Here is a 22,121-nt window from a genome sequence, read left to right as displayed (position 1 = left end):
TTGGCCTGGACTTTCTTATATTTTCTAACATTTAATTTCCTGTCTTTTTTTAGCGGAGAAAAAAATGCTAAGTTACTGTTCAGCAGTCTCAACTACCTATTCTCTCAAATCCTTTATTGTCTCTTGCTAATGAGTATTCATGACCCAGATAATCATGATGGTGTGATCACTCACCTAGAGCCAGACATCCTGGAATGTGAAGTCAAGTGGGCCTTAGAAAGCATCGCTAAGAACAAAGCTAGTGGAGGTGATGGAATTCCAGTTGAGCTGTTTCAAATCCTGAAAGATGATGCTGTGAAAGTGCTGCACTCAATATGCCAGCAAATTTGGAAAACTCAGCAGTGGTCACAGGACTGGAAAAGGTCAGTTTTTGTTCCAATCCCAAAGAAAGGCAATGCCAAAGAATGCTCAAACTACCACACAATTGCACTCATCTCACACACTAGTAAAGTAATGCTCAAAATTCTCCAAGCCAGGCTTCAGCAATACATGAACTGTGATCTTCCAAATGTTCAAGCTGGTTTTAGAAAAGGCAGAGGAACCAGAGATCAAATTGCCAACATCCGCTGGATCATCGAAAAAGCAAGAGAATTCCAGAAAAACATCTATTTCTGCTTTATTGACTAGGCCAAAGCCTTTGACTCTGTGGATCACAATAAACTGTAAAACTCTGAAAGAGATGGGAATACCAGACCATCTGACCTGCCTCTTGAGAAACCTGTATGCAGGTCAGGAAGCAACAGTTAGAACTGGATATGGAACACCAGATTGGTTCCAAATAGGAAAAGGAATATGTCAAGGCTGTATATTGTCACCCTGCTTATTTAACTTATATGCAGAGTACATCATGAGAAACGCTGGGCTGGATGAAGCACAAGCTGGAATGAAGATTGCTGGGAGAAATATCAATAACTTCAGATATGCAGTTGACACCACCCTTATGGCAGAAAGTGAAGAGGAACTAAAAAGCCTCTTGATGAAAGTGAAGGAAGAGAGTGAAAAAGTTGGCTTAAAGCTCAACATTCAGAAAGCAAAGATCATGGGATCCAGTCCCATCACTTCATGGGAAATAGATGGGGAGACAGTGGAAACAGTGACTGACTTTGTTTTTCTGGGCTCCAAAATCACTACAGATGGTGATTGCAGCCATGAAATTAAAAGACGCTTACTCCTTGGAAGGAAAGTTATGACCAACTTAAATAGCATATTAAAAAGCAGAGACATTACTTTGCAAACAAAGGTCTGTCTAGTCAAGGCTATGATTTTTCCAGTAGTCATGTATGGTTGTGAGAGTTGGACTATAAAGAAAGCTGAGTGCCAAAGAATTGATGCTTTTGAACTGTGGTGTTGGAGAAGACTCTTGAGAGTCCCTTGGACTGCAAGGAGATCCAACCAGTCCATCCTGAAGGAGATCAGTCCTGAATATTCATTGGAAGGACTGATGCTGAAGCTGAAACTCCAATACTTTGGCCACCTCATGTGAAGAACTGACTCACTGGAAAGGACCCTGATGCTGGGAGGGATTGGGGGCAGGAGGAGAAGGGGACGACAGAGGATGAAATGGCTGGATGGCATCCCCGACTCGATGGACATGAGTTTGAGTGGGCTCTGGGAGTTGGTGATGGACAGGGAGGCCTGGCGTGCTGCGATTCATAGGGTCGCAAAGAGTTGGACACGACTGAATGACTGAACTGAACTGAATGAGTATTGAGTGAAATGAAATTCTAGTGAATTCTAGTTTTTTTCTGCTGTACTTTGCTTTGTGTTTTCTATAAAAGCTTAGAGAATAACCCGTGTTCTGCCATCTTGTCCCATGCGGGACAAATGCTGCTAGGATTCAGATGCCAAGAGGTCACTTAAAGAAAATCTGACCAGGACTTCTGAGCAGAAGATGAATGAAAATATTTTGAGGTCAGGGACAATGAGAGGGCCATCTGCTTCTTAAATGTCAACTGCTAAAATCAATCATAATACATAAACTGCAATGAAACCTGGTCCCCAGGATTGTGAAGGATATGTTTGTGAAAGTAACTTATAACTCGCAGAACATTCTATGGCTTTATTAAGTAATTATCAAGGGACTTTCACAAGACCATATGGCTGGGAGGGGCCAAGCAGATTGCCTTGTCCCCCAGGACTTGCTTGTGGGGAGACTGCTCAGAGAGAAAGACTCTTAGGACAAACTTCTCTGCTGAGTGATTCTGTCTATGGCCCTTCTGGAAGAAAAGTCTCCTGAGACTTTCAAAGACTTCAATAAGCATGAAAGTTCTGTAGACTAAACATTTTCTATATAAGTTTCCTTCTGATATTGCTTTCTAATTAAAGTCAATGATAGTTTTTTTTGTCTTGTCTCCAAATACAGTCACTCCACCTAACAATAGTAGAATACACGTTCTTCCCCAATGCACGTGGTCCATTCTCCAGGACAGACCATATACTAGGCCACAAAACAAGTCTCTATAAATTTAAAAGATTGAAATCACACAAACTATCCTTTCTGACCACAGTGGAATGAAATGAGAAATCAATAACAGAAGGAAACTTGAAAACTCACAAATTTGTGGGAATTAAAAAACACATGCCCAAACAACCAATGCATCAAAAAAGAGATCACAAAGGAAATTAGCAAACACTTAGAAACAAATAAAAACAAGAAATACCACACCAAAACTTTTGGGATGCTGCAAAGGCAATGCTCAGAAGGAAATTTATAGCTGCACATTCATTCATTTAAAAAAGAAAAACAGATCTCAAATCAATAACCTGATTTTAGTCTGGGGGGAACAATATAAAGAAGGGAAACTAAACCCAAAGCTAATAGAAGGAAGGAATAATAAAGATTACAGTGAAAATAAGTAAAATTGTTACTTGCTGTTTAGTCACTAAGTTGTGTCTGACTCTCTTGCGAGCCCCTGAAATTCAGCCCGCCAAGCTCCTCTATCCATGGAATTTCCCAAGCAAGAATACTGGAATGGGTTGTCATTTCCTTCTCTAGGGGATATTCCTGACGCAGGGATCAAACCTGCATCTCCTGCTTTGGCAGGCGGATTCTTTACCACTGAGCAACCAGGGAAGCAATAAATAAAATAGAGAATATAAAAGCAATAGAATCAACAAAACTAAAAACTGGTGTTGTGTTTTTTAAGATCAAAAATGTTAACAGATCTTTAGCTAGACTGACAAAGACAAAAAAGAGAGAGGAAACTCAACTAAAATCAGAAATGACAGGGTGGAACATTACTACTAACCTTATGGAAATAAAAAGAATTATAAGAAAATATTATGAACAATTGTGTACCAATAAATAAATTAGATAACCAACCACTTGCAGAAGAATGAAGATGAAACCCTACCTTATAACATGTATAAATATTAATTCAAAATAGATTCAGTTCACTTCAGTTGCTCAGTCATGTCTGACTCTTTGAGACCCGATGAACCACAGCACACCAGGCCTCCCTGTCCATCACAAACTGTGGAGTTTACCCAAACTCATGTCCATTGAGTCAGTGATGCCATCCAGCCATCTCATCCTCTGTCATCCCCTTCTCCTCCTGCCCTCAGCCTTTCCTAGCATCAGGGTCTTTTCAAATGAGTCAACTCTTCACATGAGGTGGCCAAAGTATTGGAGTTTCAGCTTCAGCATCAGTCCTTCCAATGAACACCCAGGACTGATCTCCTTTAGGATAGAGTGGTTGGATCTCCTTGCAGTCCAAGGGACTCTCAAGAGTCTTCTCCAACACCACAGTTCAAAAGCATCAATTCTTTGGCACTCAGCTTTCTTTATAGTCCAACTCTCACAACCATACATGACTACTGGAAAAATCATAGCCTTGACTAGACGGACCTTTGTTTACAAAGTGAGAGTGTCTCTGCTTTTTAATATGCTATTTAGGTTGGTCATAACTTTCCTTCCAAGTAGTAAACATCTTTTAATTTCATGGCTGCAATCACCATCTGTAGTGATTTTGGAGCCCCCAAAATAAAGTCAGTCACTGTTTCCCCATCTATTTGGCGTAAAGTGATGGGACTGGATCCCATGATCTCAGTTTTCTGAATGTTGAGCTTAAGCCAACTTTTTCACTCTCTTCCTTCACTTTCATCAAGAGGCTCTTTAGTTCCTCTTCACTTTCTGCCATAAGGGTGGTGTCATCTGCATATCTGAAGTTATTGATATTTCTCCCGGCAATCTTCATTCCAGCTTGTGCTTCATCCAGCCCAGCGTTTCTCATGATGTACTCTGCATATAAGTTAAATAAGCAGGGTGACAATATACAGCCTTGACATATTCCTTTTCCTATTTGGAACCAATCTGGTGTTCCATATCCAGTTCTAACTGTTGCTTCCTGACCTGCATACAGGTTTCTCAAGAGGCAGGTCAGGTGGTCTGGTATTCCCATCTCTTTCAGAATTTTCCACAGTTTATTGTGATCCGCACAGTCAAAGGCTTTGGCCCAGTCAATAAAGCAGAAATAGATGTTTTTCTGGAATTCTCTTGCTTTTTCGATGATCCAACAAATGTTGGCAATGGTGTCATCTGCATATCTGAGGTTATTGATATTTCTCCTGACAATCTTGATTCCAGCTTGTGCTTCTTCCAGCCCAGTGTTTCTCATGATGTACTCTGCATATAAGTTAAATAAGCAGGTTAGAAACCTAAATATAAAAGCAAAAGCCTTAGTACTCTTAGAAGAAAAGGCACATTCCTATAAATACACAGTTACCTTCACCGACTCAAAAAGGAATAGAAAATCTCAACAGAGAGTGAATTAAGTAATCAAAAACCTCTCAGCAAAGAAAAGTCCAGGACAAGAATGTCTTCATAGTTGTAGTCTACCAAACATTTGACAAATACCAATCTTTATCAAGCTCTTCCTAAAAATAGACAAAATGAGAATAAATTTTAACTTTTTCTATGAGGCCAGCATTACTCTGATACCAAAGTCAGATAAAGATATCACAAAAATAGATGAATATCCCCCCCATGATATTCATTCAAAAATCTTCACAAAATACTAGTGAAGCAAGTCCAACAATACATTAAAAGGATTATACACTATGAACAAGTGAGATTGACCTTTGGAATACAAGGATAATTCAACATAAGAAAAACAATCAATGTGATATATTAATAGAACAAAGGAGAAAAATGCACATGATCATCCCAATTGATGCAGAGAAAGAATTTCACAAAATCTAACACCCTTTCATGATTAAAAAAACACTAAGAAAACTAGGGATAGAAAGAAACTTCCTCAATATAAGGAAGGTTATTTATGAAAAATTCATGGCTAACTTCATGCCCAATGATGAAAGACTGAAAACTTTCTTCCTAAGATCAGGAATAAGACAAGGATAACTGCCTTTGCCACTGCTATTCAACATTGTAATGGAATTTCAAGCCAAAGCAACTGGACAAGAAAAAAGAAAAGATGTCTAAATTGGAAAGGAAAAACTAAAACTATCTCTATTTTCAGATGACATGATCCTATATATAGAAAATTCTAAAGAATTCACAGAAAAGGTACTAGAGCTAATAAATGAATTCAACAAAGTTGCAGGGTACAAGGTCAACACACAGAAATCAACTGTGCTCTGATTTCTGCAATAAAAAACCCATGAGAGAAATCTAGAAAGCAATTCGATCTACCAATGGCAACAATAAATAAATAAAATACCTAGGAGTAAATTTAACCAAGGATGTGAAAGACTTGTACTTTGAAAACTATAAACATTGCCAAAAAAAGTTAAAGAGACCTAAGTAAATGGAAGGATATCATATGTTCATGGATTGCAAGACTTAACATTGTTTAAGATATAAGTACTATCCAAATGATATACGGATTCAAGCCAATTCCTGTCAAAATTGCAACAGCCTTTATTTTCTGCAGATTTGAAAAAACTAATCTTCAAATTCTTATGGAATTTCAAAAGATCCAAATAGCCAAAACAATCTTGAAAAAGAACAAAATCAGAAGACTCACACTTCCTGATTTTAAAACTTATTTCAAAGCTATAATTAAAACAGTGTGGTACTGGCATGAGGATTGACATATAGGCCAATTGAATAGCAAAGAAATCCAGATATAAACCCAAATATTTATGATCAGTTAATTTTTGACAAGGATGCCAAGCATATTCAATTGGCAAAGATCAGTCTCTTTATCAAATAGTCCTGGGACAACATGCAAAAGAATGAAGTTCAAACCCTATCTTATGCCATACACAAAAATTAGCTCGGAATGGATCAGAAGCCTCAATATATGAGCAAAAAAATCTTAAAAGTCTTAAAAGATAAGCTGAGAGTAAATCTTCATGACTTTAATGTGGCAATAATAGCAAAAGCATGAGAAACAAAAGAAAATATAGTAAGTTGAACTTCATCAAAATCAAAAATTTTGTGCACCAAAGTACATTATCAAGAAAGTAAAAAATACAACCTACAGAATGGGAGAAAAAAAATTTTCTTGGTCACATTGCACAACGCGAAAGATCTAGTACCCCAAGCAGGGTTCAAACCTGCATCCTTTGTGATGAATGCACAGAGTCTTAACCACTGGACCACCAGGGAAGTCCCCAAAATGGGAGGAAATATTTAAAACTCACATAGCTGACAAGGATTTCATAATCAGAATATACAAAGAACTCCTAACACTCAATATTAAAAAGATAAAAATAACCCATTAAAATAAGCAAAAGGGACTTGAATAAACATTTCTGCAATGAAGATATACAAGTGGTCAATAAGCACATGAGAAGATACTCAGCATCACTAAACATTAGGGAAAAGCAAGTCAAAAGTAAGGCACCACTTCATACCTACTATGATGACTATAATAATTATACATATATATATTTTTTTTCTTAAATACAAGACAAAGTGTTGATGAGTATGTGGGGAAACTGAAACTCTTATACACTGCTGGTAGGAAGATAAAATTGTACAACTGCCATGGAAAAGTTTCCCAGTTTCCCAACAATCTAAACATAGTATTACCAGCTGTGTGTATGTATTAGTTGCTCAGTCATGTCCGACTCTTTGTGATTGCATGGACTGTAGCCTGCCAGGTTCTTCTGTCCATGGAATTCTCAGCCAAGAATCCTAGAATGGGTTACCATTTCCTTCTCCAGGGGATCTTCTCAACCAAGGGATTGAACCTAGGTCTCCTGGATTGCAGGCACATTCTTTATCATCTGAGCCACCAGGGAAGCCCAAGAATTACCAGATGACCCAGCAATTCCACTTCTAGGTATAGATTCAAAATAACTGAAAACAGGAATTTGAATAGATACTTGTATACCTGTGTTCACTACAGCATTATCCACAATAGGCAAAAGGTAGAAGCAATCCAAGTGTCTATGAAAATATGAAAATGGATGAACAAAAGAATATGCAGACATACATTATGTTTTATGAAATATTATCCAGTCATTGAAAAGGTATGAAGTTCTGATGCATGCTATAATATGGATAAATCTGGGAAATATTGTGCTAAGTGAAATAAGCTAGTCACAAAAGGACAATACTGTATTATTCCACTTTTATAAGGAAACTGGAATATTAGGTATCCCAAAGACACTGTCATAAACCTAGAAGTAGACTGGCGATTATTAGGGCCCAAAGCAGGGCCATTTGTCAGTTCTAGTCCCAAAAGTAGATTGGCGATTATTAGGGCCCAGAAGGGAGAGAAGGAAATTGAGGAGTTATTGTTTAATAGGTAACAGAGTTTTTGTTTGGAGTGAAAAGTTTTAAAAATACTAGTGGTGATGGTTACAGAAACACTAGTGGTGTTTCTGGTGGTGATGGTTACAGAACAACTTGAATGTAATTAATGACACTGATTTGCTTGGATAAAGTTGCAAATTTTATGTTACATTTATTTTACCACTTTTTTTTTTTTTTTTTTTAAAAAGCATTGAGCTATGGATGGAGACGGAAAATAGAATCTGGTAAGTAATATAATGGTCATATATCCAAGGATAGATGGGGTGGGACTAGAACTGACTGCTGCTGCTGCTGCTAAGTCGCTTCAGTCCTGTCCGACTCTGCGACCCCATAGACGGCAGGCCATCAGGCTCCCCCGTCCCTGGGATTCTCCGGGCAAGAGTACTGGAGTGGGTTGCCATTTCCTTCTCCAATGCATGAAGGTGAAAAGTGAAAATGAAGTCACTCAGTCGTGTCCGACTCTTTGCAACCCTATGGACTGCAGCCCACCAGGCTCCTCCGCCCATGGGATTTTCCAGGCAAGAGTACTGGAGTGGGTTGCCATTGTCTTCTCCGAGAACTGACTAATGGCCCAGAAAAGAAAGAGCCCAGGGAGACCTCAGAGAGAAGATATGACTTAAGTGGGCATTTTCAAGGTAAATAAAGTGGGAGAGGACTACTAAAAGCAAAGGGAAAAACAATATTTATGGTAGAAGATAATGTTAGAGAAGTAGGGCATAATCATGAGTATTAATCCTTTCAAATATCCACCTTTACCTGATGATACATAAACTGTGACCAGAAGGAGCTTATGCAAAAAACACCAATGGGGAGATGTCCCTTCTTCACCAAGCACCATGATGGAACTCTAGGCAGGAGCAGACAGCAGACATCTGCTAAAAACTTACAAAGAGTGGAGCCGGGGGCCGTCACAAGCTGTCAGAGCAGGAAAGGCAGACTGGTCCTAGAATCCCATCTGGGACTGTTATATGGGCGCTGTGCTCCTAAAAGTGGCTAATGGACTTGAGAGCGGCCGCTTTCAACACAGAAATGTGACTAGATCAATCGAGCAAGCAGAGAATCGATACGGAGGGCAGCTCCCTGGCCAAAGTCTGGCAGACAGAGTTCCATGAGGACTTCTGATGGAAAGTCAACAAGCAGAAAATTCAACTAAAAATAGAAGCTCTTTTAACTTTTATGGGAGCTCGGAAGTGTGTACTACACAGATGATTTTACTAACATTAGAATTAATAATAGATGTTTGCAGGAAGCAGTACATATTTCCAAACAACTCAACCATAGGGAATCTTGAGACTCTTTTAGGCTTTTACCAAGTTATTTAATACTTCACTTATGATGAAGAAATCGATTCTAAAAAATTCTGTGTATATGAAAGCTCACATTTACTCTTTCATCTGTACTTGTCTTTCTCATGTATGAATCTGGGAACTGTTCTAAACATTTACTAATAAAACTGGAAACTAAAGTGATTCTTCATCATTTATGGTGTTTTGATGTAATGCATTACTTTTGATGCTGTGTGCTCAGTCGCTTCTGTCATGTCTGATTCTTATGACCCTATGGACTGTAGCCCGCCAGGGTCCTCTGTCCATGGGATTTTCCAGGCAAGAATATTGGAATGGATTGCCGTATCTTTCTCCAGGGCAGCTTCCTGCCCCAGGGATTGAACCCAGGTCTCCTGAACTGCAAGCAGATTCTTTACCAACTTAGCCAAGCATTACTTTTGAGGGTCTATTAATGAAATTCAATATTTGATACAGTTCCAGCTTTAAAGCAACAACAAGAAATAGCAGTAATCACTATATTCATTGGTTTACTGTTTCTGTCTGGTCTACACTGGGCCTCTGAGCATCCCCTACAGTGAGAAAGCAGGGAAGATTATTCAGATCTGTTTTGGGAACATGTCTACAGCTATTACAACATGTCTCACTACCTTGGTTATGGAAAAACTCTTCTGAGGCAAAGCACATCATCTTCAGAAAGACCTTTTTGAAATTCAAAGTCAGAATCTGCAAAGAGTCATCCCCTGAGCTCATGAAATGAAAGTGAAAGTCACTCAGTCCTGTCTGACTCTTTGTGACCCCATGGGACTCTCCAGGCCAGAATACTGGAGTGGGTAGCCTTTCCCTTCTCCAGGGGATCTTCCCAACCCAGGGATCAAACCCAGGTCTCACGCATAGGAGGTGGATTCTTTGCCAGCTGAGCCACAAGGGAAGCCCAAGAATGCTGGAGTGGGTAGCCTATCCCTTCTCCATTGGATCTTCCAGACCCAGGAATCCAACTGGGGTCTCCTGCATTGCATGCGGATTCTTTGCCAACTGAACTATCAGGAAAGCCAATTGTCAGTAGATTTTATATATTTGTTTTCAATATTGAGCATTTTCTATGATTCTACTTTCTCTTCTTTCCTAGCATATCAGTTATACTTATTTTTTTTTTAACTTTTGTTTGTGGTTGCCCTAGACTCTGTAACAAATGCTTACAACTAACCCAACCACTTTCAAATAACACTGTACCATGTCACATGTAGTGTGAGTACATTATAATAAGATAATCCTAATTTTATTTATATATAAGCATGCATAAACATGGGCTTCCCAGGTGGTGCAGTGGTAAAGAATCCACCTGCCAATGCAGGAGATGAAAGAGATGTGGGTTCCATCATTGGGTCAGGAAGATCCCTTGGAGGAGGAAATGGCAACCCACTCCAGTATTCTTGCCTGGAAAATTCCAGAGGAGCCTGGAGGGCTACAGACCATGGGGTTGCAAAGAGTCGGACACAACTGAGTGACTGAGCACACACACACATACATAAACATATATAGATACATACACATAAAAAGATACATAAGCATACATAATTGCATGCCTTGTTATTATTTTAATAAACTTATCCATTAGATCAATTAGAAATAAGAAAAATAAAAGTTTTATTTTACTTTTACTTATTCCTTTTCCAAAGCTCTTCCTTTCTTTATGTAGATCCAAGTCACTGACCTATTTTCTTTTTCTTCTCTCTAAAGAATTTCTTTACTTGTTGCTTGCAAGTCAGGTTCAACTGGCAACAAATTCTCTTCATTTTTGTCTCTTTATTTCTCCATTTTTGAAGGATAATTTTTTGGGATACAAAATTCTAGATTGGTGGAGGTTTTCTCTCAACACTTTATATGTTTCAGTCCTATTGCCTGCATGGTTTCTGAGCAAAACAGAAAGGATTACAGAAACACAAACTGCCCAGACATAGACTCCTTTCCTTAGGGACCCATAGACCCTCTGAACCTTCAGGACTGCAGCACTCTGCAGGCTCTGGCTTCCACTCCCCTCCCTCCAGTGGTCACTTTGCTCATGGCTCTTGACTTGACCCACACATTTTCAGTTTAACATGTGGAGGTCATCCTTCTGCCCCCATCCTAATTCACGGTTCTTAGACTGAGAGCTGCCAACATTTTTATTTCCCACCATAAGATGAATCCGTTCCTTTTTGGCCAGTGTGTTCCCCTTTGAATCATGGCCAAAGACACAGAATTCAAGGTTATTAGTCTCTGTAGGTCTGAGGATGTGGTGAGATCTAATCAGGTTCCGGACGGAGGGATATCCTGTTATTGGCAAGGTAAATGATAATTTACACCGTGCAGGTGAAGCCTTTCCCATTATAGTCACACTTTGCAGCAATTCTTTAAGCATTTAACAATCAGAGCTCATATAGAATGATCATTGTTTCATATCTGGTAACACAAAAATTGTTCTCTCATCTGGACAGTGTAGCCTATTTTACATTAGCTTTTAGTACTCACAGTATTTATTTTACTTATGGTAAGGTCCCTAAGATTTAGTTAGAAGTTCATTCCATCCTATTCTCCTGAAATAATTTTGTTTTGAACACAAATATGATTTCACATTTATCATTTGTTTGTTCCACAAATACTTTAAAAATGTAATCTGAGCCAGCTCTTATCTTTAAATTAAAAAAAAATTTTTTTATTGTTTAGGCTGTGTCATGCAGCATGCAGGATCGTAGTTCCCCCACCAGGGATCAAACCTATGTCCCTTGCACTGGGAGCACGAAATCTTAACTACTGGATGTCCAGGGAAGTCCCTGAACCAGCTCCTATCTTTAAGAAACTTAGAAGTTAAAATGAGGACTGATCAAGGTCACCAAGACCCCTAATATAAGGCAGGGTGAGACAGTTGACGCTCAGGCTGACTTCTTGTTATTTAGATCTGCAGGGGTTGGGAACTACTTCAATAAGGAAATAACTTTTTGAGTTGGGTCTAACAGAATGAATAGGATTTTCAGAAAGAAGTGGATGACAAGGCACTTCGGATGAATGAAAAAGCAAGAAGAAAGGCAGAATGTTAAGGGCAAGATCTGGGGAAAGCAAATGGCTCTGATAAAGAGAGGTAGGGGAGTGGTAGAAGATAAGGTCAGAAAACAAGCCGTCCTAATGTGAGGGTCTTCAGCACCATTCTGGGGCATTAGGGCATTTGTTGGTCAGCAATAGGAACCCACTAGAACTGATTAAGCAGGGGAGTAGTGTGATTCTGTCTTGTTTATTACAGTCCATCATCCTAGCCTGTTGGTATCCTTGAGTCTTTCATTAAAACCATGAACTACTCTCCATTCCCAGACCCCACATAGGTTTGACAAGCATCCTTGATTATGTTTCTCTAAATCAACTACAAAATACATAAAAGTCATAACCATAGTCATAATTCTAAAAGTAACCTCCCACCAGGTTGAGTATTCAGATTCTTTGGGCTAGGCTTATCCAACCATGTTAATACTCATGTATAATGGCATCCAGTTCACAGTTCTTGACAGTAATAGCAGATATTATTGATTTCTTATTTCAATACACATAATTTACCTTTCACTAGCCCTCTAAGATTAAGCTATTGAAACTTACTGTGTATTCTTTTAAACTGCAAAGTCTTTTCCCCCAGACACTTGAATCTCAACCTTGAACTGACTGCTTTTCAATCAGTCTTTAAAGAAAATATGGATTTTGTCAAACAGATCCTTCATAAAACCTTTGGTCCACTATACTCCTTTAATTTCTATCTGTCTAATATAAAGGGTTGTAGAATTCACAGGACCAATTAGAAATTTCATTATTGTTTGTGTTTACTGAGGTTAACTGGAAAGTTTCAAGGCACAAAGGAATAATGAAATAGTTTTGACTTAGCCAAGAAGCATAATTTTTATCTAAGTAGGCCTGAATTTCCTGAAAAATTTAAAATAATCTAACAGTGCCAGTATGAGCCCTTAGTTGTCTAGGTAATAAAGCAGGTTTCCATGGAAACCCATTGGTCTGTATCAAAGAAACACTTTGAATTTTAATAGGATGAAAGAGCATCATCTAAGAAAAACTAAATAGTTATTCCGACCTGAAATGTTCTTGGTGGTGATGGTCTTTTATGTCCATGTTTGTTAATAGCAGTGATTGTTTCTGTCAGAAAAACAAGCGTTAGATATGCAAATAATTGTAATAGCTAATACTGTTTCCTTTCCTCTATACACCACAAGGGAGCTTGAATCCCCACATGTGTTTTGACATTTATTATGGAAAAGAAAAGATTTATTTCCTAATTTTGTTATATGTTTGCATCAGATGTGATGAGTGAAGGCACTTTTCTTCCCAGCGTCTAACCAGTGAGGTTAGCAACTGGGCCACAGCCAGGCTGTCATCCTATGATCTTTCTTTTAAGTACATGAGACTATGAGTGTAATGAAGGACTGGGTCAGTTTCAGAGTATGCTTTCTGCCTTACAGAAGAGTCTTCAGAGTGCTCTGTTCCCTGTTCAGGGGATGTTAACTGAAAGCTTGTCTAACATGGTATTTATGACTATTCCTTAAAAGCTAACTGACAAGGGTGCAGAGCATCAGCTAAAGATTTCCTTGCAGACTTGCTGCAATTCCCAGCAAACAGGCATAGCGAGGTGAGTGAATTGCCAAAAATTATGAAGCTAGTAAATGACAGGTTCAGAGTTTGAACCTCTAAGCTCTATTAGAGAAAATGGGGTAGGGCTTGTTTTGAGACTCTGGAGTGGGGCCATTTGACTTGGTAGGAGTATCAAGGAGTAACTGAAGTAAGTGGTATTATTTCCTTATTTACAGATGAGGAAACTCAGAGACAAGAAATAGAATAATTTACCTAACATCACACAACCAGTAAGAAGTAAGCTGTGATTTGAAGTGAGGCCACTTGGCTACTTCACACTAAGCCTTTATTCTATTAGTTCTCTATTTCCCCACCCCACTCCAGCTTGTAGTTCCTTCATCCCCCTAACTTAATTTTATTTTGATTGTTGGTTAAATGAATAGTTGGTATTTACATTACCGTGGTTATGCCAACCTTGTTCATTTGGCCTTCAGTTTGCTGTCTAAACTCACTGGGCTTTAAGTGACAGGCTTTATAGTGAGCAAAGATGACTTGGCTTAAGGGGAGAGAAGTGAGCTGAAAAGTAGATTGAACATCCTTACCCAAGGATAGCAGGAATTGCTCATTAAAGGCTCACTCAATGACCTTCCAACAGGCAGAGTGCTTTGAGGACTAAGGGCACCTTGTTTAGAAATAAGTTTTACTTTTATCATATTAGTCTGGGCATGAAGCTTTTTGTTACATCAAAGAGATCAAAGAGTCTACCTTCTTTTGCTGCCCTGCCCCCACCCACATGTCTCTTCTATTTTTATCTTCATATTTTAAGTAGCATGCATATATTGGCATATTGGAGAAGGAAATGAAAACCCACTCCAGTATTCCTGCCTGGGAAATCCCATGGACAGAGGAGCCTGGCGGGCTAGTCCATAGGGACGCAAGAGTCGGATACTACTTAGTGACTAACCCATCACCACCACTGGCATTTTAAACTCTAAGTCTATTTAGAGAATATAGATTAGAGAGAGAGTATAGACTTAAGTTGGACACAACTGAAGTGACTCAGCATTTCCCACCACATTACTGTTACTACAATAAGATAATAAACCCTCACTGAGTATTTACTTTGTGTAGAATATTTTTACCAGTACGTTTTATATGCTTAAACTGTATATGGACACACAAACACACACTCACTTTATCCTTACAATAACTGAGGTCAAAGTACCTGGCAAAGTCCAGTGGTTGGGACTTGGCACTTTCATAGCTGAGGGCCTGAATTCGGTCTTTGGTTGGGGAACTAAAATCCTGCAAGTCAAGAAGCATGGCCAGAAAACAAAATGAAAACCAGTAACTGAGGTAAGTGGTATTATTTCCTTATTTTACAGATGAGGAAACTCAGAGACAAGAAATAGAATAAGTTACCTAACATCACACAACCAGTAAGAAGTAAGCTGTAGCCATAAAAAGGAACACATTTGAGTCAGTTCTGATGAGGTGGATGAAAACCTAGAGCCTATTATACAGACTGAAGTGAGTCAGAAAGAGAAAGATAAATATTGTATTCTAACACACATATATGGAATTTAGAAAAATGGTTCTGAAGAATTTATTTACAGGGCAGCAATGGAGAAACAGACATAGAGAATAGACTTATGGACATGGGGAGAGGGGAGGAGAGGGTGAGATGTATGCAAAGAGTAAGATGGAAACTTACATTACCAAATGTAAAATAGATAGCCAAGGGGAATTTGCTGTTTGTCTCAGGAAACTCAAACAGGGGCTCTTTACCAACCTAGAGGGGTGGGATGGGGAGGGAGATGGGAGGGAGGTTCAAAGGGGAGGGGATATATGTATACCTATGGTTGATTCATGTTGACGTTTGACAGAAAACAGCAAAATTCTGTAAAGCAATTATACTTCAGTTAAAAAATAAATTAAAAAAAAAAAGTGAAGTGAAGTGAAGCCAGTTGGCTACTTCACACTAAGCCTTTATTCTACTAGCTCTCTATTTCCTCTCCCCACCCTGCTTATATTCCCTTCATCCCCTGACTTTATTTTGATTGTTGGTTAAACGACTAGTTGGTATTTACATTTTTGTGGTTATACCAACCTTGTTCATTGCTGAACCATGTAATATACTACTTACGTATTTCTTTACTTTTTTCTCCTTCCTTTTTACTGAGGCTTACTACTAGCCCTTTTAGGGAGTCTGAATTTCAAACTATCTTTTTTTCTCAAATGTACTAATGTTTCTGCCATATGCATATTAACAGTTGTATTTATTTCCTGAAAATACCTGCCTTCCTTTTGGTATGAACCTATTGGTTGCTCTCTGCAAAGATATCATTGTGAGATTTCTCTTTGTGCCAGAGATCCTCCTTCCTGGATGCCATGTCATGTCTTCCATTTAATTTCTTGTTCTGGGGAAAGGTGTTCTCCATAGCTTCTTTACAGAATATATGAGAGGTTTTTTAAAAATCTGAAAATGTCTCTATCCTGCCTTCATATTTGATTGAAAGTTTTCTTTAAACTGGCTCTCAAATTCTAAACTGCAAATAATTTTCCCTCAGAACTGTGAGGACATTGGATTTGTTGCCATCTGGCTTCTGATGCCACTCTTGAGAAACACAAAGCCATTCTGATTGCCAATAATTTGTAAATAGTCTTCATTATTTTTCTAGAAGTCCCAGGGGCTTCTCTGGTGTTCTGAACTTTGCCAGTAACATGCCTCAATTTGAGTCTTTTCCACTTTTGCTGGGCACACTGTGAGCCATTTCAAGCTAGTTTTGTGTCCTTTGGTTCTGGGAAATTTCCTCCCTTCTCTTTCTTAAACTTTTAGTAGGATACTGGATTTAATGGATTGATCCACTAATTCTCTTCTTCTTATAATCCATCTTATTCTTGTTTGTCTTTCAGGAAGAGTCTATCATATCCGTTTTATTTCTTCAGCTGCATGTAACAAAGACCTGAAGTGATACCTTCAACAAGACAAGAGCTGAAATATCTCTCTTATGCAAAAGTCCAGAGGTAGGCTGCCCAGTGTTGGCAGGACACCTCTAACTCTATGAAGGGGTCCTGTCAGGCTCCTTTTAGGCCCAAATTTGCATTATGGATCACACCAGTTATCTTTTTAAGAAAGTTTCCATAGTTGCAAAAACATACTTTTACTAACATGTCAAGAATTAGTCTCATAGCTATATCTATACCTGAGTTGGAGAATCCATTCTGCCACATATTTAATGGCTTTCCCTGGTGGCTCAGATGGTAAAGAATCTGCCTGAATTGCAGGGGACTTGGGTCCAGAAGATTCCCTGGAGAAGGGAATGGCTACCCACTCCAGAATTCTTGCCTGGAGAATTCCATAGACAGAGGAGCCTGGCAGGCTATAGTCCATGGAACTGCAAAGAGTTTGGCATGACTAAGCGACTAACATTTAATGTGTGTCTTAAACAATTTTAATTGGCTGTCATCCATAACTATATTATCTAATGCTGTAGCTGCTATCTATATGCGGCCACTGAGCATTTGAAATGTGATTAGTCCAGATTAAGATGTGTTTTAAGTTAAAATACACACTGGGGACTTCCCTGGTGGTCCAGTGATTAGGACTCCGAGCTTCCACTGCAGGGGGCACAAGTTCAATCCTTTGTTGGGGAACTAAGCTCACATATGCTGCATGGTGAGACCAAAAAATAAAAAAGTAATTTTTAAATCTCCCCTCAAAATACACACTGGATTTAGAAGACTTGGTATGAAAAAAGAAAAGCCGAATATCTTATTCATATTTTAGGTTGATTACAGGATGAAGTGAGGAACTGTATTATTGTAATTAATTTCACCTGTTTCTAATTTACTTTTTTCATATGGTTACTAAAAGTTTTAAATTACATATGTGGCTTGCCTTACATTTCTATTGGATAATTTAGTTCTATAAAACGGGTGTAACAGAGGGCCTACTTCAATGGATAAAAGGATTAAGTGAGATCATAAGTGTAAAATGTTTAGCCCAGTGCCTAAAAGTAGTTAGTAATGTAGTATTTCACAGACTTCATTTTTGTTCCTGCATTTCCACACCTTGGACAATCAAATGCATCCTACAGATTCCAGACCCCAGTCATAACAGTTGTCACTACCTGTGTGTGCATATACATAAAAAGCACTAGCATCCATATTTGCAGAGTTGAGTGTCCGTGCCCTAAGAAAATCTAGGTCAGAATGGGGCACTCTTGACCTCTAAGAATCAAAATGTTAAAGGGAGCCAGGTAGTGGAAGGTCACTGATGTATTTAAGCAACATTCCTAAAACAGGAGTGAAGAATAGGTGCCGGGGTCCAGCCTCAGCAGGATCCAGGGGTACCCTCAGGATGAACAGTGTCGAGAGAGAGAGAGAGAGAGAGAGAGAGAGAGAGAGAGACCAGACTGGCGTGTTCAACAGGGTCGGGCAATGCTTTGGTTTTCACAGTATCTCTTATACCCTAAGTTGGTACATTTCTAAGGGGAAGATAAGCACACAGACTTAGTTTAACATTACATCAGCTTGTCCTTCACGAAACCAGGTGTTCTCTGCATACTTCTTTGTCTATGAGAGTCTTTTTTCATAGTAGATTTTTGTACATTATCTTCTGGCCTTGAGCTTAGCAGAAAACAGAAAAGTGGCAGTCTCATGGTACAGCAGGTTGCAACATAGTAGAAATACAATCCTGTTAACACAAAGGTCAGTCTTTTTGCAGAAGTTCTCAGTTAAATTTATCTAAAAAGTTTACCACACAAAGACTCTGCAGCTCCAGTGAGGCAGCCTCTGTTTAGCACTCTTGGTTAAAATTAAGAATTATCTTATTGTTTACACACTAGGGCTAAACTCTTATTTTCCTAAATCCTTAACTATATTAACAATAGTTTCCACTGCACAACCTCAGCACATTAAGAGCAAAAACACAGCAAGCAAATGTTGATCCAATAACCACTTTTAGAATAATATTTTTGTGTTCTCTAATAGTGCTTCCTCACCCCCTGAAGGGCTCTGTGCCTACTAGGGCCTTTTGTGTGATCAGGTTCTTTATGCTATTTATGATTAAGGTGTTGTGAGCAGTCATGTGCATTAGTATGCATTTGCCAAGCAGACTAGAATGCCAGTAAATGGGTCTAGATTGAAACACTCTTTTCATCTTGGATAATTTTATAGGCTACCACCATCTGGGGGACATACTAATTAAAGTTCTAAGTTGATTCTGTTTGGAGAGAGATCGGGGAAGGCCTTCTACCTGTGTCACAGAAATTAGGGAATAGTCTAATATAGCAAGCATCAGAAAGACAGAGATCATCTTTAAGGTGAGTGCCAGGGCAGCTTTTCGAAATCCCTGAAGTCCTGATCTGCCTTGCTTGTCAGGTCTTCTCCTCATGACCTTGTCATGGGTGGGATCTCGTGTGCTGACTCCCGGCAAGTAGGCTCCTTGTACCTAATTACAAAGTTGGCTGAATTGTTTTCAGCTCTTCAGTGGATCTGGAAAGATAGGAGAAGGGGAGGGGAGAAGATAAGGTAAGAGGAGTTGCTTAAAGTGCCCAAAGTGACTGAATCAGAATGAGATTCTGAGGACTGAAACTTAAAATGTAAAGAAGTTTCAGGAACACCTTAGTCAATTTCTGCTTTTCCTTCTTCTGTATTGCTGTGATATAATTTTTAAAAAATTCATCCTTCTATGTTTAAATAGGTTTTAGAAAGTTTAAGAATCTTAGGTAATGAAAAAGCATTGTGCTATAGTTTAATTTATGGTGCTTTTTCCTTTCTTAAGTGGGCTCCCCTAATAGATGGGCTTGGCTGGTAGCTCAGCTGATAAAGAATCTGCCTACAATGCAGGAGACCCCGGGTTGATTTCTGGGTTGGCAAGATACCCCAGAGAAGGGATAGGCTACTCACTCCAATATTGTTGGGCATTCCTGGTGGCTCAGACGGTAAAGAATCCACCTGAAATGTGGGAGACCTCGGTTCAATCCCTGGGTTGGGAAGATCCCCTGGAGAAGGGAACAGCTACCCACTCCAGTATTCTTGCCTGGAAAATTCCATGAACAGAGAGGAGCCTGGAAGACTACAGTCCATGGAGTTGCAAACAGTCAGACACTGAGCAACTTCCACTTTCTTTTCTTAGGGGTACATAAAATAATGGGGCAAATTACAATTAACACAGATTTAATGGAACATAAGGATTTCTAAGTTCAAGATCAAGTGACCTCTAAAATATAGTAATACTAATATTTATCTTCACTTTTTCCTAGAGCACTTATCTAACACACTATATTCAGAATTTTTTTGTTTACTGCTTATTGTCTCTCTGCTAGATTTCACATTCCACAGAACAGGAATTTTCATCTATATTGTTCTCTGATGTCTCGCAAACCCCTAAAGCAGTGCCCAGCACACAGTAAGTCCTCAATCAACATTTGTTGAGTGAGTGAATGAATGAATGAAATCTTTGCATGTGCTGTTCTAAATGCTTTGCTTGGAATATTCCATTTAACTTTCACAAGAAAGCTAAGTAGCTTTCTAATCATCCACATTTTCAGTTGAGGAATCCCATGTGTATATAAGTTCAGTAACATGTCCAAAGTCCACAGCTTGACACCAGTGGCAGAGGGAGAGGGTAGGACTCACGCCTAGTCACACTCTTATCCACTGAACTTCTGACACTGCCTGTGTTTCCTTTCTTGATTTAATTCCTATTCCAGGCTCCCACCGTAGTTGGTGCATACCTCTACCATAGCTCTTAATACTCTTTATTAGAGGGCAGTATGGCTTATGTCCTCCACAAGACTGAGCTTCTAAAGGGCCAAGATCTATCCTTACTTATCTTTGTATCCCCAAGGCCAACCATGGTGCCTAGCACTGTGCAGGTGCTTAAGACCTGTGAAGTAAACTAGTTATGTAAATACAGAGCAAGGAGCATGAAAGAAGAGTCAAGTTTCCAATTAGAGGTCAAAGGACTTACAGAATTGATGAAAAGAACAGCTTATAAGCAGAAGATGTTCTGGAGAAAGAATACTATGTGTTCCCAATTTTAACCTTATTGGAGTGATGGAAGGACAAACAGATGGAGATAAACCTTATGGACTTGGAAAGAAAGAACTGGTACAAATGTTCTTTTAGGACTAAAACACAGACTTGCAAGCCTTTTTGGAAAAAAAAAAAAGCAAACTGTGGCTATGATCAGCTCACCATGGAAAACAGAATGTAAAGAAAAGGAGAGAGGAAAAAAGGCAACATCTTGGAGCACATCTATAGTTAATAGGAAGGAGTAGACAAGGATTCACCACAGAGATCTAAAAGAATTCCAAAGGATCTCTGCAGCAACACTGAAGTCAAAGGAATCTTTCTTGTTTATGTCCCTGAGTAGGTGTCTGTGATGACTGCTTTGTAAACAGTACGGATTATAAATAAAAGTCTGTGGGCAGCAACAGAAAAACAACACATACATTTTCAGTGCTACTGGATCTGTCTGGCCCTGCCCACCACTGGTTTGGGGAGCTACTTAGTTCAGACTGGAGAACACCCACATGAAGCTTCTCTTGATGGCAATACGACATGCCTTCTACCTCTTCACCCTGACTTCTCTTCGCCTCCTCTCTTCTCCAAACATAGATTACACTCCCTTTGGGTCAAAACAGCACATCTGAAATCATTTTATGGCACCCATATTCTTTTACTTGCCCACAGTCTTCAAGATTTTTGTAAGTGAATCTGGCCTCTGCAATTCTTATCCTGCATTATTGTTTTTATTATTTACCATATCAAAACCTCAAAATTTCTCTCTTCTAGTTGTTTTTGCTCTTGGCTAGACCACAGAGCTTCTTGAGAATAAGCAGGGGTGGAGGAAAGGGCGTTATTGCAATTCATTGAATCTCTTTGGTAATATTCTCCTTGTCTGTGGACCAGGCATGGACTTCCTAATGTGTTGCATCTGGTAAAGAATCTGGTGCTCGCTTCGGCAGCACATATACTAAAATTGGAACGACACAGAGAAGATTAGTATGGCCCCTGCGCAAGGACGACACACAAATTCATGAAGCGTTCCATATTTTTAAGCAAGGTGAAAAGACAGCCCTCAGATTGGGAGAAAATAATAGCAAATGAAACAACAGACAAAGGATTAATCTCAAAAATATACAAGCAACTCCTGCAGCTCAATTCCAGAAAAATAAATGACCCAATCAAAAAATGGGCCAAAGAACTAAACAGACATTTCTACAAAGAACACATACAGATGGCTAACAAACACATGAAAAGATGCTCAACATCACTCATTATTAGAGAAATGCAAATCAAAACCACAATGAGGTACCATTACACGGCAGTCAGGATGGCTGCTATCCAAAAGTCTACAAGCAATAAATGCTGGAGAGGGTGTGGAGAAAAGGGAACCCTCTTACACTGTTGGTGGGAATGCAAACTAGTACAGCCGCTATGGAGAACAGTGTGGAGATTTCTTAAAAAACTAGAATTAGAACTGCCATGTGACCCAGCAA

The 22,121-nt window shown here is 39.1% G+C and overlaps 1 non-coding gene across 1 annotated transcript; it reads left to right on the top strand.

Moving 5' to 3' along the window:
- Window positions 1-21,571: 21,571 nt before the first annotated feature.
- Window positions 21,572-21,678, top strand: LOC133070845 (U6 spliceosomal RNA). The gene has a single exon (XR_009696249.1). It is a non-coding gene; the product is annotated as a U6 spliceosomal RNA (small nuclear RNA).
- Window positions 21,679-22,121: the final 443 nt, after the last annotated feature.

Source organism: Dama dama, chromosome 15 (assembly GCF_033118175.1).
Source record: "Dama dama isolate Ldn47 chromosome 15, ASM3311817v1, whole genome shotgun sequence".
Classification (NCBI taxonomy): domain Eukaryota; kingdom Metazoa; phylum Chordata; class Mammalia; order Artiodactyla; family Cervidae; genus Dama; species Dama dama.
Note: the sequence above shows the minus strand (reverse complement) of the source record. Positions and strands in the feature narration are given on the sequence as shown.